General features: G+C 43.0%; 1 long non-coding RNA gene across 1 annotated transcript in view; it reads right to left on the reverse strand.

Annotated features, from left to right (window-relative positions):
* LOC134357669 (uncharacterized) overlaps positions 1–11764 on the reverse strand; it is a 30314-nt gene extending 18550 nt beyond the window's left edge. Inside the window, exons 1-2 of the long non-coding RNA XR_010020693.1 lie at positions 11647–11764; positions 9773–10147 (exon numbers count right to left, since the gene is read on the reverse strand). This is a non-coding gene — a long non-coding RNA (uncharacterized LOC134357669). The remainder of the gene's footprint in view (positions 1–9772; positions 10148–11646) is intronic.
* Positions 11765–17210: the final 5446 nt, after the last annotated feature.

Raw genomic sequence — 17210 nt, forward strand, 5'->3', positions numbered from 1 at the left:
TTATCTAACTTAATACCTTTCAAAAGATCTAGCAAATCCTCTTTCTTAATGTCTATACACTCAAGCGTTTCAGTTTGTTTTAATTCATCCCCACAATTGCCAAGGTCTTTTTCACTGGTGAATACTGAAGCAAAGTATTCATTAAGTACTCTTACTACCTCCTCCAGCTCCATGCACATATTTCCACTCTCACTCCTGAATGGTCCTATTCCCACACGGCTCATCCTCTTGCTCTTCACATACTTGTAGAAAGCCTTGGGGTTTTCCTTCATCCTGCTCATGGCCCCTTCTAGCTCTCCTAATTTCATTCTTGAGCTCCTTCTTGCCACCCTTGTGCTTTTCTAGAGCTCTAACAGTGCCTAGATCCTTGAACCTCTCGTAAGCATCTCTTTTCTTCTTAACTAGATTTTCTACATACCTTGTACATTATGGTTCTTTTACCCTACCATCCTTTCCCTGCCTCAAGGAAACATACCTATGCAGAATGTCGTGCAAATATTTCCTGAATATTTGCCACGTTTCTGCCGTGCATTTCCCTGAGAACACCTGCTCCCAAGTTTCTCTCTAATAGCATCATATTTCCCCCACCCCAATTTAATATTTTTCTAAATTTTCTGCTTCTATCCCTCTCCAGTGCTACGGTAAGGGAGATCAAGTTGTGGTCACTACTTCCAAAATACTCTCCCACCGAGAGATCTGACACCTGACCAGGTTCATTTCCCAATACCAGATTGAGTACTGCCACTCCTCTAATTGGCTTATATACATATTGTGTCAGGAAACCTTCCTGACACACCTAACAAGCTCCACCCCATCTAAACTTACTGTCAGTTTTAGTCACCCTGTTACAAAAAGGGAAGAGTGCAGGAAGTATTTGCTGGGACGATGCCAGGACTCTGGAGATGAATTGTTAAAAGAGGTTACATACATTTTTTAGATTAGACTTTAGATTTTAGATTATGAGGACACGCAGTCTTCTTTTATTGTCATTTAGTAATGCATGCATTAAGAAATGATGCAATAGGCAGGGCTATTGGAGACTGAGAGCTGATTCATAGAGGTGTATTAAGCTATGAGGGTGTAGACAGAGTAAGTGTTTTTTCTTTTATTGTAGGTGGGAAATCAGGGACTGGAATTCTTGGTTTTAGAGGTTAGAGGTGACATGCTCTGTATCCAGTGCATTCCAGCTAATTGGGCCATCGGTTAAAAGGGCAACTGCTTCTTTGGGCCAATGCTTAAAGAGCAAAAACTAGTTGAGAAAATAGCCGGGATTCCCTTCATTTATTTGGGACACTGTGCTACTTATTCGGGGCAGGAGGCTGTTGCCAAACAGGTTCTAACCAGCGTCAGTCCTGTGCACTTGTGTGGCTGTTAGACACTGCACCATGCTTAGAGTGAGCAGTTTTTAAATAGCATTAGTTGAGTGTCCAATCTGGGCCCATTAATCCTAAATCTTTCTTGTCTCTCTGCCTTTTAAAAGCTGTTTCAGTTCAAGTTTAATTATCATTCAAACATACATGAATTTCTACGAATACAGCCAAACAAAACAGTGTTCCTTCAGGGCCAAGGTGCAATACACAGTACCAACGGTCATACACAGCACATATAAGATAGCAATAAACATATAGTCTCACACACACACACACACACACACATTTATATATATAGCCCAAGTCACTGAGTGACATGTCTTTTAAATTGATGATGCATGGGTGTTTTTGGCAAGAACAAACAATTCTCAGCAGTCGGCAGACAAACATATACATGCGTGCAATCCAGTTCGTCTTGCACCGAACAAGTATTGTAGCGCAGCACCAATGGGTGGGCCAGCCCCCATGGGTGGGCCAGCCCCCGACCAAGTATGGGTGCTGCGCTACACCACCTGTGGCATATCCCCTCCTGAACCACTGCAACAGGTAAGCCCATGGCATGGGGCCTGGTCCTCACTACAACTGAGGCCACGAAGCTACCCCGCTGTTGATCTCGCCAACAAACCAGTGAAGCGGACTTGCAGTATTTCACATTACCAATGTCCAACAGGGTCTTGCGATTGCAAGAAAATCAGCCAAGACAATCACTCGCTGTTAGACTGCTCACCACCTTCATGCACCAACTCCAGTGCCTTTCTGTAGCAGGCAACAACACGGTCCACATCAAGTCCAGCTTCTCCACCAATCAGCAGCTCACTGATGGGTAGACTTGCAATACTTGAAGTTTTAATGTCCAGCATTGTCCTGCAATTGTAAAAAAGGTTTTCAAAAAAGAGAAAAACGCCTTTTGTTGATCTCGGAAAGGCTGCTGCATCCAAGTGCACCACCATCTTACCGGAAATGGTGTGAAGGAGTCTAGGACCAGAGAGCATAGCCATAGAAAAGAAGGACTTCCCTTTAGATCGGAGCTGAGGAGGAATTCCTTTAGACAGAGGGTGGTGGATCTGTGGAATTCATTGCCACAGACAGCTGCGGAGGCCAAATCATTGGGTATATTTAAAGTGGAGGCTGATAGATTCTGGATTGGTAAGGTTGTCAATAGTTACTGGGAGAAGGCAGGAGAAGGATAATAAATCAGCTATGAAAAAATGATGGAACAGACTCAATGGGTCAAATGGCTTAATATTGCTCCCATATCTTATGCTGTTAGACCAGGGGTCCCCAACTTTTTTGTACCGCGGACCGGTTTAATATTGACAATATTCTTGCGGTCCGGCCAACCCAAGGGGTGGTGTTCAAGTAGGGTTAAACTCACCTCAACATGTCTTTTATAGTGAGGGTTGCCAACTTTCTCACTCCCAAATAAGGGACAAAAGTAGCAGTCAAATCCTGATGAAGGGTCCCCGCCCAGAACGTCGACTGTACCTCTTCCTATTGATGCTGCCTGGCCTGCTGCGTTCACTAGCATTTTTTGTGTGTGTTGACAGGACACTTGTGCTTACCCCGAGAAAGACTACCATGACCATGAAGCCTTGCACAGGCACCTGTATGTGCATGCGTGATGTGTGCATATGTGGTGTGCGCATGCACGTACGTGCCGATTTTTTTTCCACAAATCGGTTTTGGCTTAATCTTCCCGACTACACTGTACATACATTATTTCTACTTTATATAGGCTGTGTATTTATCATATCATTAATGCTTTTACTATATGTTAGAGTTATTTTAGGTTTTATGTGTTATTTGGTATGATTTGGTAGGTTATTTTGTCTGAGAACGCTCAAAAATCTTTCCCATATAAATTAATGGTAATTGCTTCTTTGCTTTATGCCATTTTGGCACAAAAGGTTTCATAGGAACGCTCTACCTTAGCGGGGGAAATACGGGACAAGGGCACTCCCGTATGGGACAAACCAATTTAGCCCAATATACAGGATGTCCTGGCAAATACGGGACAGTTGGCAACCCTATGTTCAAGTTCAACAGTGCGTGACAGGGAATGAGGAAAGGTGCAGCTGACTCATATCGTTTCCTCGCGGCCTGGTGGCACATGCTTTGCAGCCCGGTACCAGTCCGCGGTCTGGTGGTTGGGGACCACTGCCTTAGACCATAAGACATAGGAGCAGAATTAGGCCATTTGGCCTGTTGAGTCTGCTTCACCTTTCAATCATGGCTGATTCTCTTTTCCCCTCCTCAGCCCCACTCCCTGGCCTTCTCTCTGTAACATTTGATGCCGTGTCCAATCAAGGACCTATCAAGCTCTGCCTTAAATACACCCAACAACCTGGCTTCCACAGCTGCCTGTGGTAATAAATTCCACAAATTCACCACTCTCTGGTTGAAGAACTTTCTCTGCATCTCTGTTTTAAATGGGTGTCCCTCTATCCCAAGGCTGTACCGTCTTTTCCTAGACTCTGCCACCATGGGAAACATTCTTTGCACATCTCCTCTGTCTAGGCCTTTCAACACTTGAAAGGTTTCAATGAGATCTCCCATCATTCCTCTAAATTCCAGCGAGCACAGACCCAGAGCCATCAAACATTCCTCATATGATGACCCTATCATTCCCGGAATCATCCTTGTGAACCTCTTAAGGAATCATCTTATGGACATACAATAGGATGCAGAGGCAGGAGGAGAGAGAGCAGCGTGCCGTGTGCAGCCCTCCAGTGAAAAATGATATTGTATCCGTTAAATAAGGGCCGTGGACAATTCTGATTTGTTGGAGACAGACGTGAAAGCACAGAGGAACATCTGGAGAAATTTCTGAAACGCCAGTTCGCTGCTGTTGTTACTGCGCGGTCGGGAATCTTCCGGAGGGAAGGCCTCAAAATCCCCGGCTTTGCCTGTTGTTGGCAACCGAGATTGAGGTCGAATCGTTCAGACAGAGATGGCGCTCAATACTCAGGGTCGGAGAGCTGATCGGAGGCTCGAAGTTTTCGGATGACTCAGAGTCGGACTGTGGTCGGGCATGGCAGGGAGAGTTTTTCTTCCTTCTCCCATCTGCGTGAGATGTGGGACATTTGAGAGACTTTGAACTTTTTACTGTGCTCATGGAATTCTTCATCAAGTTATGGTATTGTTGCACTGTTGTAACTATATGTTATAATTACGTGGTTTTGTTAGTTTTTTCAGTCTTGGTCTGTCCTGTGTTTTGTGATATCACACTGGAGGAAACTTTGTATCATTTCTTAATGCATGCATTACCAAATGACAATAAAAGAGGACTGCGTATCTTCATAATCTAAAAATAACAACAGCATTCAACAATTATAACGAATAAAGAATTATAGAAAATTAAGTTAAAAGCTAAAGTACAGGTTGAAATTTAAAAAATGCATTAATATCAGCATGTATTTAAGATATTTATTAAAAGAGATTTAAAGTGTTTAGAGTGCAGTGCAGTGACAGAGGTAATAAATAGTGGGGCGGGGGGGTTAACTAGATTGTTTGAGCAGATTAACTGCCTTGGGGAAGAAACTTTCAAGTTGGTGTGAAGTTTTTGTACAATAGCCTTATAGCGCTTTCAGAAGGAAGCTCTGGAAAGTGCTACAGGGCCATTTCTAGAATATGTGAGAGACATTTAGTTCATCACAATTGCTAAAAGGAGGGTTAATAGGACTTGTGCTGCAAAAGCCTTGAAGTCAAGGCAGATCAATATGACTATGATTATTATATCACAATATTATGTAATGTGCATGCCAAGGTCTATAACCAGCTAATTCAATAATAGTGGTAATCTGAAACAAGGGACCGAAACATTTTCTTTCCAAAGACATTGCCTGACCTGCTGAATGTTTCTGACGTGGTTTGTTTTATTTCATATCTCCAACATCTGCATTTTTGTTTTTTTTTATTTCAGAGATAGCTGCTTCCTTCCACTTGTTTTTGAGACTTCTTCCTGTCATCAACCACTGACCTAAAGATAATGTCACCCCACTGAGGCAATAGTTTTCTAGGATTAGCTATCCTTGAGTAGGATGTAACTAAACAATAATCTTGAGCCTGTGTTGACATTAAAATGGGGATAGTGTGGTTGTTAGTGGTATGCGGTCTAAATTATAATTTACAGTCTGCTCCTCCTATTCCTGAAATGTCACAACTTAAATAGATATCATGACTCGTGAAATAACATCTTAGTCTCCCAATGTCTTTAGCTTTAATCTCTTCATGGCAGCTTGCCTTATTTTCCTCTCTATCTGTTTCCACTTCACCTTTGAGATCATACGTTGACCAGGGTACATAATACAGGGGAGGCACATCCTCCACTCTCAGAGAGGGAAAAAAAGAATGAAATGAAAAAAAAGAAAATAAGCTGAGATAATGTTGCAAACGGTAACTGATACATACGAAAAATCAAGTTCCCTGGTGTGGTAGAATCTAGACAGATTCACTGTAAGAGGGCTGCTGACACAGATCAATAGATTGGGGCTTGAATGAGATGAGGAATTAAAGTGATGGGCAATTAGTGATCACCCCTCCGCTGGAGAAAACATGCAGTTTGGAAGATCGTGTCATGGAACACCTACTTTCAAGACCGCAGGGGCAAACATCAGCTTCCTGATGCCAGGTCCCTTAAATTTTCCATCCCACTCCCAGTCTGATGCATCCATCTGCGAGCTTCTTCACTATTAGACTGAGGTCCAGTATATGCTGGAGCAATAGCACCACATTGTCTGTCTGGGGCATCTGGATTCAAAACTTAATCCTGCAACTTCAAGCAACTTGCTCTCACTCCAAAGATGGTGAAACCGCGGAGCAGACCTACTGGGCCAAATTTCCTAATTCTGCTCCTATGTCTGACGAAGAAACCCTGACCTAAAGTAGCAGCATCTGGCGTCATACTGAGGAAATGGAATGAGCTCATGGGTAGTCCTTGGAGGGAGCTTGAACAGTAATTCTGACTTTTCCAACTAAACAATTTGTCCATCACATGTACTGTAACTGAAACAAGTGATGGTTTTGAGGCTACGGTTGTGGATGATGCAAACATAGGTGGAGGGGCAGGTGGTGTTGAGGAAACAGTGTCTGCAGAAGGATTTGGACAGATTGGGAGAATGGGCAAAGAAGTGGCAGATGGAATACAGTATAGGGAAATGTATGATCATGCATTTTTGTAGAAGGATTGAAGGTGTAGACTATTTTCTTTTTTTTTTGTAATTTTTTTTTATTGAATTTCATCATCAAACATTTCCATAAGATGTATTTCAGATACTGTACAGATATATCATATAATCTTATTTGTCACAAATCTCCACATAATATTTATCTGAGGTATACACTTATAGAAAGGAGAGGAAAGAAAGAACAATCGAAAGAAGAAAACTATGTACAAAGTAGGGAATGATCTTTTTTTAACAACATATTCATTGACTTGTGAGAATAAAATCAGGCCTATGAGGTGTTATGTAGTTAAACCATTTTTTCCAGTATGAGTAAAATTGTTCCAACTTATGATTAACAGATGCTGTTATATTCTCCATTGGTGTAGACTATTTTCTAAACAGTAAGAAAATTATACACAAATTGACAGAGAGACCTTGAGTCCAGTTTGGAGTGTAAAACATTTCAACCAGTATTTGTATGGGAGAAGGTTTATCCTTGTTATTGATCATCAACCGCTAGTGTCCATCTTCAATCCACGGACGGGTGTTCCCTAACAGCAGCGGCACAAATTCAGAGATCAGCTCTGTTTCTTGGAGGACACAATTACAAGATTGAATTCAAGAGAATAATTGGTCTTGAACGTGCTGCTGGATTGTCCTTTTTACCCTTGCAAAAGAAAATGCCTGAAAATGTTATAAGAAGACACTCCTCTTGACATGCTCTCCCTAACTCAAAACGAAACTCTCCCTATCACTGCTGAGACGATCCAAAGGGAAACCAGAAAAGACTCCACACTGTCTCAGGTCTACATGTCCAGCCAAGATGGCTGGAGTGTGTAGTGGGAACTCCAGTTTAAAGATGGATGCATCTTTACTAGTTGATGTGTTAAGACTCTTCTCAAGGACTGCTGTTCCAGAACACTGAGTCAGAGACAATCAACCACAGATCGTTGAGAAGAGTTTCAGTCATTCTGAAAATGAGTGAAATAAGACAAAACCAGAGAGATACAACATGGAAACAGGCCCTTCAGACCACTGAGTCCATGCTGACCAGTAACCACCAACTGAGACTAATCTGACATTTATCCTTTAAAAAAAATATGCTCACATTCTCATCACCCCGAAGACCCACTCACTCATCCATTCACTATACAGTGGGCAATTAACCTACCAACCCATGTGACTTTGGGATGTGGGAAGAAATTGCAGCACCCACAGAGACAGTCACAGTGACAACATACAAATTCCATTCAGGCAGCATGCAAGGCATCTGCTCTTCCAATGAATCTTAATTCTGCTTTTCATTCATTCCATACCTTACATTCTTACATGGAATATTGGGATCACCAGTTGCTAAAACAATTCATGAGAGCCTCCAAAGATAGAAAACAAATCAGCAGAAAACCATAAATCAAGAAACTGTGATATACACAGACCAATATATTCTGCAATTATTGCAGAAGAGTTTTTAAATAGTTTGGAGAACTGAAAAGGCAACATGAGAAGCAACACAAATTCTGAACACTCAATTGTTTTGTAAGTACAGAAAGAAAAGCCAAATATGGGCACCAATTTATCTTAAAGGAGTAAGTTCCAGGTTCACCCCAGGGAGGTGCGGTACTCTAAAACAGATTTCTCTGCATTAAAACATAAAACATAGAGGACTACAGCCAGGAAAGGCCCTTCGGCCCACATTTTAACCTAGTCTATGATCAATCTAACCCTTCCTTCCACATAGTCCTCCACTTTTCTATCATCCAAGAATATGTGCCTATGCCTATCTAAGAGTCTGTTAACTATCCCCAACATATCTGCCTCTACCACCACCCCAACAGTGTGTTTCACGCACCCACCAGTCTGTGTAAAGAAAAACCTGACTCTGACACCCCCCCTATACTTTCCTCTAACATCATGCTCTCTTGTATTAGCCATTTCGACTCATTGGGAAAGTCTCTGGTTGTCCACTCTGTCTGTGCCTCGTATCATCTTGTACGCCTCTACCCAGTCATCTCTCATCCTCCTTCATTCCAAAGAGAATAGCCCTAGCTTGTTCAACTTTTCAGAAGGTGGAGCAAAGTTAAGATGGCGCTAAACAGCAACTCCTCTGCTTGTATCTTCGGAAACAGCTCTATTTCCATCTCTAATGTCTTTATTTTTCCCTTTCAGGGTTCTTTTGAAGACCCTAACCTGGACTTACACGCTGACTTCCGTTCTTTGAGGGAATGGGACCCGTTCTAGTTGTCTCAGGACTGGGCCGTTGTTCGGCACGCCAAGGGTTCGGCCTGACAGCTTGAATGTGGAAGCCTAGGATCTCAGGGCTCTGGAGACGGGTGGAACGAGGATCGGTGTCACAGCAGGAGACCCGTGTGTCTTCGGGGGAGTCAGGATATCTGCTGTGGGCCTGAAGACCCGGGATCTTTGTGATCTTCGGGTACAGAGCTCGAAAAAAGCGAAGTAACGGACTTTTAACATCATAAACCAGCGAATTGTTTGTTATGTCTCCCTGCTTGCTTGGAAAATGGAGACACCTTTTTCTCCCTTATTAGGGAGAGCAAGAAACCGGGGTATGTCGAATGCCAGGTGGAATGTGAAGTCTTTGGGGTAACTGCAAGTCTGTGTCTTTGCTATTGCTTTGCTCACGCTGTGTGCTCGGTGTGGTGCCAATGATTTTTTTTGCCTGTGGGGGTGGGGGGGTATTGTTGCTCGCAGCTGCTTACGCGTGGGAGGGAGGGGAGCTGGGGGGGGACTTTGGGGTTCTTACGTTTATCTATCGTTCATTCTTTGGGGCACTTCTCTCTTTCCATGGATGTTTGTGAAGAAAAAGCATTTCAGGATGTATATTGTATACATTTCTCTGACATGAGATTGAACCTTTGAACTTTTTCCTCATAAAATATGCTCTCTAATCCGTATTGCATACTGGTAAATCTCCTCTGCGCCGTCTCTAAAGCTTCTATATCCATTCTATAATGAGGAGACCAGAGATTTTTATCTGGGATTAGAAAACAATTTGCAGTTCACTGATTGTTCCTCTGTGAAACCTAATTATGACAAAACATATTACATATTCGCCATACCACCCAGTCACAAACGGCTTGGTGGAAAAGTTTGTCCAGACTCTAAAGAATGGACTGCAAGCAACGTCAGCAGAACACACCACACTGACACTGAATCAGAAGCTTGCCAATTTCCTTCTTGCATATCGCAAAGCAGCACACTCCACAACCAACCACTCACCAGCTATGCTGCTCCTGGGTCGGCCCCTGTGCTCACGGCTGGATCTCATCCAGTCTCAGGAAGAGAATGCAGGACCAACGGCTGAGACCAACTGAGGGCTCCGACAACAAGGAGGTTCGATGCCTCACTCCTGGACAAGCAGTCCTGGCCCTGGCGAGGGACTACGGGAGTGATCAAAAGTGGGTACTTGTGGAGATTTCATCTGATCGCGTCTGGAGAAGGCTGATTGATCAGTTGAGGAGAGCAGAATCAATTGTTAGAGGAGAGAGGTGTTCAGAGCTGTCAGAACCACTTCCTGCAGTCCCAGAGTCAACTCGTACAACCACCGTGGAGGAGGCCCCGAACCTGAGATTGTTTCACAGCCACGAATGTCACCTATATATATATATTGCATAAAGTGCACAAAACAGTGCAGGCGTTACAATAAATAGTAAACAAGACAATAGGTACAGTAGAGGGCAGGAGGTTGGTGTCAGTCCAGGCTCTGGGTATTGAGGAGTTTGATGGCTTGGGGGAAGAAACTGTTACATAGTCTGGTCGTGAGAGCTCGAATGCTTCGGTGCCTTTTGCCAGATGGCAGGAGGGAGAAGAGTTTGTATGAAGGGTGTGTGGGGTCCTTCATAATGCTGTTTGCTTTGCAGATGTTTGACGTATTCTTTTTTCTCTCATGTCTATCATTCTTATACCAGGATTGATTATTTGTTTTAATTGACAGTCAAATGGGTGCCTAAGACTTTTGCACTGTACTGTATTTGCCACTATGGAGTGAAAGCGAGTTTGAAAATCCGGCAGGAGCAGCGGATGTTGGGAATGGCGAGAGTGGAGTGCTGTGGGAAGGATGTGGGACAGGAAGCAGAGAAGGAACCAGGGGTGAGGGGGTGGTGCAGGAGCAGAGACAGCTAGTCCTGAGGCACCAGGCAAGGTTATTTGATTCCAAACAATTGGTTTTCTGATCATTACAGAATGTTTTTCTGAAGCTTCCCGCTCCTTTCCCTTTTCCCAACCATGATTCCCCTCTCCCTGGCCCTCTTCCCACTCTCAGTCTACAACAGAGACCCAGATCAGAATCAGGTTTATCATCACTCACATATGCCATGATTTTTTTTTTGGCAGCAGTACAGTGCAATACATAAAATTACTACAGTACAGTGCCAAAGTCTTAGGCACCCTAGCTATACGTACAAGGGCTGATTGATAAGGAGATGAGTTATACAGCTCTCGTTACATGCACATGCAGTTCAACTCTTTGAGTGATTATGCAGGAAGTTTGAAGTCAATAATATCTCCTTCTACCTTAGGCTACAAACTTATCAATCACCCCTGCTGTGGACAACTTTCTGGAGGTCCAAGACACCGACTTCTACAAAGAAGGGATCCGTATGCTCCACAATCGCTGGACTAAGTGTGTAAATGTAGGAAAAATAAATGTGCTAGGTTTTCAAAAATTGACTCCTTCTACCTTCAGATACAAACTTATCAATCACCCCCCCCATACCTAATACTTTTGCAAAGTACTATCTTATATTGTAATTTAAAGTTTTTAAAAAAATTATGTATTGCAATGTACTGCTGTTGCAAAACAACAAATTTCACAACGTATACCAGTAATATTAAACCTGATTCTGATTCTGATTAATTTTAAATTTCCTTTGCTCAGATACCATCAATAAAACAGCACAAGAACAGGAAGCATTATCTTGAAAGACCTTCACTCAGAGCTCCTCATGATCCAATTAAACTAATTATTTTTAAAATAGCTCATTACCTAGATCAGAAGTGACACGATCCCTAGGTGACTAATAGTAAGTATGTTCCTTTTAAATGATACGATTCCTTCAACATAAATGAGGAAGAGTATAGAACTCAGATCTGACCTTTAGTTCCAGGACAGCTCCTGCCTTTGGTGAAAATCTTGTGGCTATTGCAATCTCCATTTTATTTCTAGTTGTGTAATCACAAAGGAAATTCAATACCTATCACCAGGGATCTCAGTCTGTGCAATGACATAAAGCCAATTTATTGGTACTAGCTTGCTGCAGGTTATCAATGTTCAAAGTGCGATCAAAGAGCTACAAATGACATGTAACGTCACTTGGTGAAGCAACTCCACCTATGACCATCAGGCTGCTGAACCAGCGTGAATGACTTCACTCACCACCGACAGAGTCACTTTCAAGGACTAATGCTCTCACTGATATTTACTTATTTATTATTTGCCCAGTTTGTCTTCGTTTGCACATTGGTTGTTTGTCAGTCTTTATTTATGCATAGTTTTTCATAATTTCTTTTGTATTTGTTTATTTTCCTTTAAGCATCTAAAAGAAGAAAATCAATTTCAAGGCAGTATATGGCGATGTATAGGTACTTTGATTATAAATTTACTTTGACTTTATGGTATGGTGTGTTGGTATTGTGGAATAGTTTTGTCAAAACAACTTCTCATACAGTTTGTGTATGATCTCTCTGATGTTGTATATCTATTCTCATAATCTTGTATAAATTTTAATTGCTGCCTCTTCTCCAGATAGGCTTTAGAATTGTGCCCTTTATATTATATAGGTTTTCTTTCCTTCCAAACAAAAGTTATTTCCCTTTATTTCTCTGAGCTAAATTTAATCTGTGATTCCTCTGCCCATTCCACCAAACTCTCCGTATATTTCTTTATTTATTTAGAGATACAGCACGGAACAGGCCCACCTAGCTCAACAAGCCCACATCACCCAGCAACCCATCTATTTAACCCTACCCTCATCGCAGGAAAATTTGCAAAAACCAATCGGCCTGCTAACCAGTAAGCCTTTGGACTGTGGGAGGAAACTGGAGCATTCAGAGGGAACCCACACGGTCAGACTCCTTACAGATGGCATCAGAATTGAACGCTGACATCCTAAATTAACCACTATGCTACTGTGGTACTTGAAATCTAACTATCCCCTTCACTTTCTTCACTTTTTACACTCGGCGGCCACTTTACTTGGTACACCTGTACACGTGCTCGTTAATGGAAATATCTAAATAACTAATCGTGTGGCAGAAACTCAATGCATGAAAGCATGCAGACATGGTCATGAGGTTCAGACCAAACATCAGAACGGGGAAGAAATGTGATCTGAGTGGCTTTGAACGTGGAATGTTTGTTGGTGCCAGATGAGTGGTTTGAGTATCTCAGAAACTGCTGGGATTTTCATGCACAATGAAGTTCAAAGTTCAAAGCAGATTTGTTATTAAAGTATGTAGACTATATACAACCTTGAGATTTATCTACTTACAGGCAGCCACAAAACAAAGAAACCCAATTTAACACATTAATAAATAGAAGACACAGTTTCTTAAAAAAGAAATAATCTCTAGCGTTTTCAGAGAATGGTGCGATGAACAGAAAACATCCAGTCAGCAGCAGTTCTGTGGGTGAAAATGCTTGGTTAATGAGAGAAGTCAGAGCAGAATGGCCAGACTGGTTCAAGCTGACAGGAAAGTGACAGTAACTCAAACTACCTCACGTTACAACAGTGGTGTGTAGAAGAGCATCTCTAAATACACAACAGCAGGTGGGCGACAGCAGCAGATGACTATGAATATACGATCAATGGTCACTTTACTGGGTACAGGACATCTCATAAAGTGACCATTGTCTTCATGTCATCTGGAACTTTAGAATTACTGTTGTGTTAAATCATGGTGCTTTCTCTGGTGCATTAACGTTTTAAATAAGGGCATCATAGAGTAGAGCAGCACGAACTGGGCCCTTCAGCCCATTGTATCAGGGCAACCTTCTTGCCTATCTATGCTAACCCAATCTCCCCTCGTTAATTCCATATCCTTCTATTTTCATTAATGCACCATAGAAAGCATCGCAATTTAGCACCCAGATGTATCGCGGTCTAGTCCCATGTCTGTGAGAAACTGCAGGGTGTTGCAGACACAGCTCAGCATATCCTGGAGACCAGCCTCCCTGCATGGGCTCTGTCTACACTCTTCACTGCCTCAGTAAAGCAGCCAGCATAATCAAAGGCCCCACCAACATTCTCTCTTCTCCCCCTTCCTAGTCAAGTCAAGGCAAGTCTATTATCATTTAACTACGTACATGTATACCATCAAACGAGACATTTCTCCAGACCAGGGTGTAAGTACCGTAGTATGCATAACACATATACAATGTTGGCATGTGGCCAAATGGTTAAGGTGTTGATCTAGTGATCTGAGGGTCGCTAGTTCGAGCCTTGGCTGAGGCAGTGTGTTGTGTACTTGAGCAAGGCACTTAACCACACATTGCTCTGCGACGACACTGGTGCCAAGCTGTATTGGCCCTAGTGCCCTTCCCTTGGACAACATTGGTGGCATGGAGAGGGGAGACTTGCAGCATGGGCAACTGCTGGTCTTCCATACAACCTTGCCCAGACCTGTGCCCTGGAAACCTTCCAAGGCGCAAATTCATGGTCTCAGGAGACTAACGATGCCTAAACTATAACACACAATAACTTAGCAAAGTAAGGATTAAAAATCTACAAGTGAATTACACATAGATAAACAAAGTGCATAAATTAAATATTGTAGGGTACAGTACAGTTTATCCAGTGACAATTTGAATGTGAAGTGGCAGAGAGTACAGAAACCTAATGACCTGAGGGAAGAATCTGTTTCCCATCCTGACTGTTCTTGCCTTTCTCTGTAACTGTAATACTTTATCCTGCATTTTTTTTACTTTGAACTATCTCAATGCAGTGTATTGATCTATATGGAGAATGTGAAAAACTAGGGGACTGCTTGTAGTGTAGTGGTTAATTTACTGGACTAGAAGCCAGAGTTCTGTTACCCCAGAGACAGGAGTCCAAATCCCACCATGACAGATTGGGAATTTAAATTTTGGGTGCCCCAGTAGCATGGCAGTTGGCGTGATGTTATTACAGGTCAGGGTGTTCTGGAGTTCCGAGTTCAATTCTGGTGCCACCTGTAAGGAATGTGTACATTCTGTCTGTGATCATGTGGGATTTCAGATTTCCTGCCACAGTCCAAAGATGTATCCGTTAGTTGGTTAATTGGTCATCGTAAATTGTCCTCTGATTTAGGCTAGTTAATGTTGTGTATTTAGTACTTAAGTAATATTTTGAGTAATTAGTGTTGGGCACGTGGCCAAGTGGTTAAGGCGTTTGTCTAGTGATCTGAGGGTTGCTAGTTTGAGCCTCAGCTGTGGCAGCGTGTTTGTGTCCTTGAGCAAGGCACTTAACCACACATTGCTCTAGTGTCTGTGTCTGTGCAAGGAGTGGCGCCCCACACTGACTTCCAATCTGCGCCTTGTAAGGCATGAAAATGCCTGACGCAGGCCTCTCGTGGTCTGAGTCGACGTTCCCTCCCTCCCTGAGTAATATTGTGTACGTATAAAGGCTGATTAAGCATTCATTTTTGTTCAAACAATTAATTTTGCATTACATGTAAATATATGTTAATTATATTACCACGCTGCCACGTGAACGCCTCCCTTAAGTATATTCAAAGATAGACTCTCATTCTCAGACTGCCAAGTCTTCTTTTGAATTAGTTTCATATTTTGAAACATAAGAGTTCAATAGTTGGGTTGCTGGGCGTGTGGCCGGTTGCGCCAGAAGAGCCTGCTCCATGCTGCGTCTCGAAACAAATAAATTAAACAATAACAAGTTTTTCACTGTGACTCAGAACATGTGATAATTACAAACCAATTTACCAATCAGAAGTGTTGATTCTCCTATTGATCCTTGGGAAACATTGCTACACCACTTCATCCAGTTCCCCAAAAAGCTAACAGGCTTCCAACTTCCAGGAAACCTTGTACTGTTTTTGAAGTGATGGTTACTGTCTCACCATTCTGTCATGTGTCTCTCAGTGTTCTGAGATAGAGAGCCTCTGTCCTTGGATAATTATTCCTTTTCAATGCTGTTTGCCTTTGTCTAGGAATCAATTAGACTGTCTAAAGTTTCCAACTAGTTATAAGGAATTTCTGAGGGATATACTTTGTCTGTTTTGGAGAGAGTGGGTTATTTGTGGCTTCCCTTGTGAATGTTAGGAGCAAATAGAACCAATCGAAGTCTTTACATAATAATACATCCATTTCTATTGTTTTATAATGTTCACCATTTCATTACGGAAAGTTAGCTTAAAAATAACTTGCAAAAACTCCACCCACGGAATTAGTCCTTACTCTTAATAATCTCTCCTTTGGCTCCTCCCACTTCCTCCAAACTAAAGGTGTAGCTATGGGCACCCTTATGGGTCCTAGCTATGCCTGCCTTTTTGTTGGCTTTGTGGAACAATCTATGTTCCAAACCTATTCTGGGATCTGTCCCCCACTTTTCCTTCGCTACATCGACGACTGCATTGGCGCTGCTTCCTGCACGCATGCTGAGCTCGTTGACTTCATTAACTTTGCCTCCAACTTTCACCCTGCCCTCAAGTTTACCTGGTCCATTTCTGACACCTCCCTCCCCTTTCTAGATCTTTCTGTCTCTATCTCTGGAGATAGCTTATCTACTGATGTCTACTATAAGCCTACTGATTCTCACAGCTATCTGGACTATACCTCTTCTCACCCTGTCTCTGCAAAAATCCCATCCCCTTCTCGCAATTCCTCCGTCTCCACTGCATCTGCTCTCAGGATGAGGCTTTTCATTCCAGGACGAAGGAGATGTCCTCCTTTTTTAAAGAAAGAGGCTTCCCTTCCTATACCATCAAATCTGCTCTCAAATGCATCTCCCCCATTTCACCCACATCTGCTGTCACTCCATCCTCCCGCCACCCCAGTAGGAATAGGGTTCCCCTGGTCCTCACCTACCACCCCACCAGCCTCCGGGTCCAACAAATTATTCTCTGTAACTTCTGCCACCTCCAACGGGATCCCACCACTAAGCACATCTTTCCCTCCTCCCTTCTCTCTGCTTTCCGCAGGGGTCGCTCCCTACGTGACTCCCTTGTCCATTCGTCCCCCCCATCCCTCCCCACTGATCTCCCTCCTGGCATTTATCCTTGTAAGTGGAACAAGTGCTACACATGCCCTTACATTTCCTCCCTTACCACCATTCAGGGCCCCAGACAGTCCTTCCAGGTGAGGCGACACTTCACCTGTGAGTCGGCTGGGGTGATATACTGCGTCCGGTGCTCCCGATGTGGCCTTCTATATATATTGGCGAGACCCAACACAGACTGGGAGATCGTTTTGCTGAACCCCTGCGCTCTGTCTGCCAGAGAAAGCAGGATCTCCCAGCCCAGTGGCCACACATTTTAATTCCGCATCCCATTCCCATTCTGATATGTCTATCCATGGCCTCCTCTACTGTAAAGATGAAGCCACACTCAGGTTGGAGGAACAACACCTTATATTCCATCTGGGTAGCCTCCAAGCTGATGGCATGAACACTGACTTCTCAAACTTCCGCTAATGCCCCACCTCCCCCTCGTACCCCATCTGTTA

The sequence above is a fragment of the Mobula hypostoma genome, chromosome 17 (genome assembly GCF_963921235.1).
Source record: "Mobula hypostoma chromosome 17, sMobHyp1.1, whole genome shotgun sequence".
Lineage (NCBI taxonomy): Eukaryota > Metazoa > Chordata > Chondrichthyes > Myliobatiformes > Myliobatidae > Mobula > Mobula hypostoma.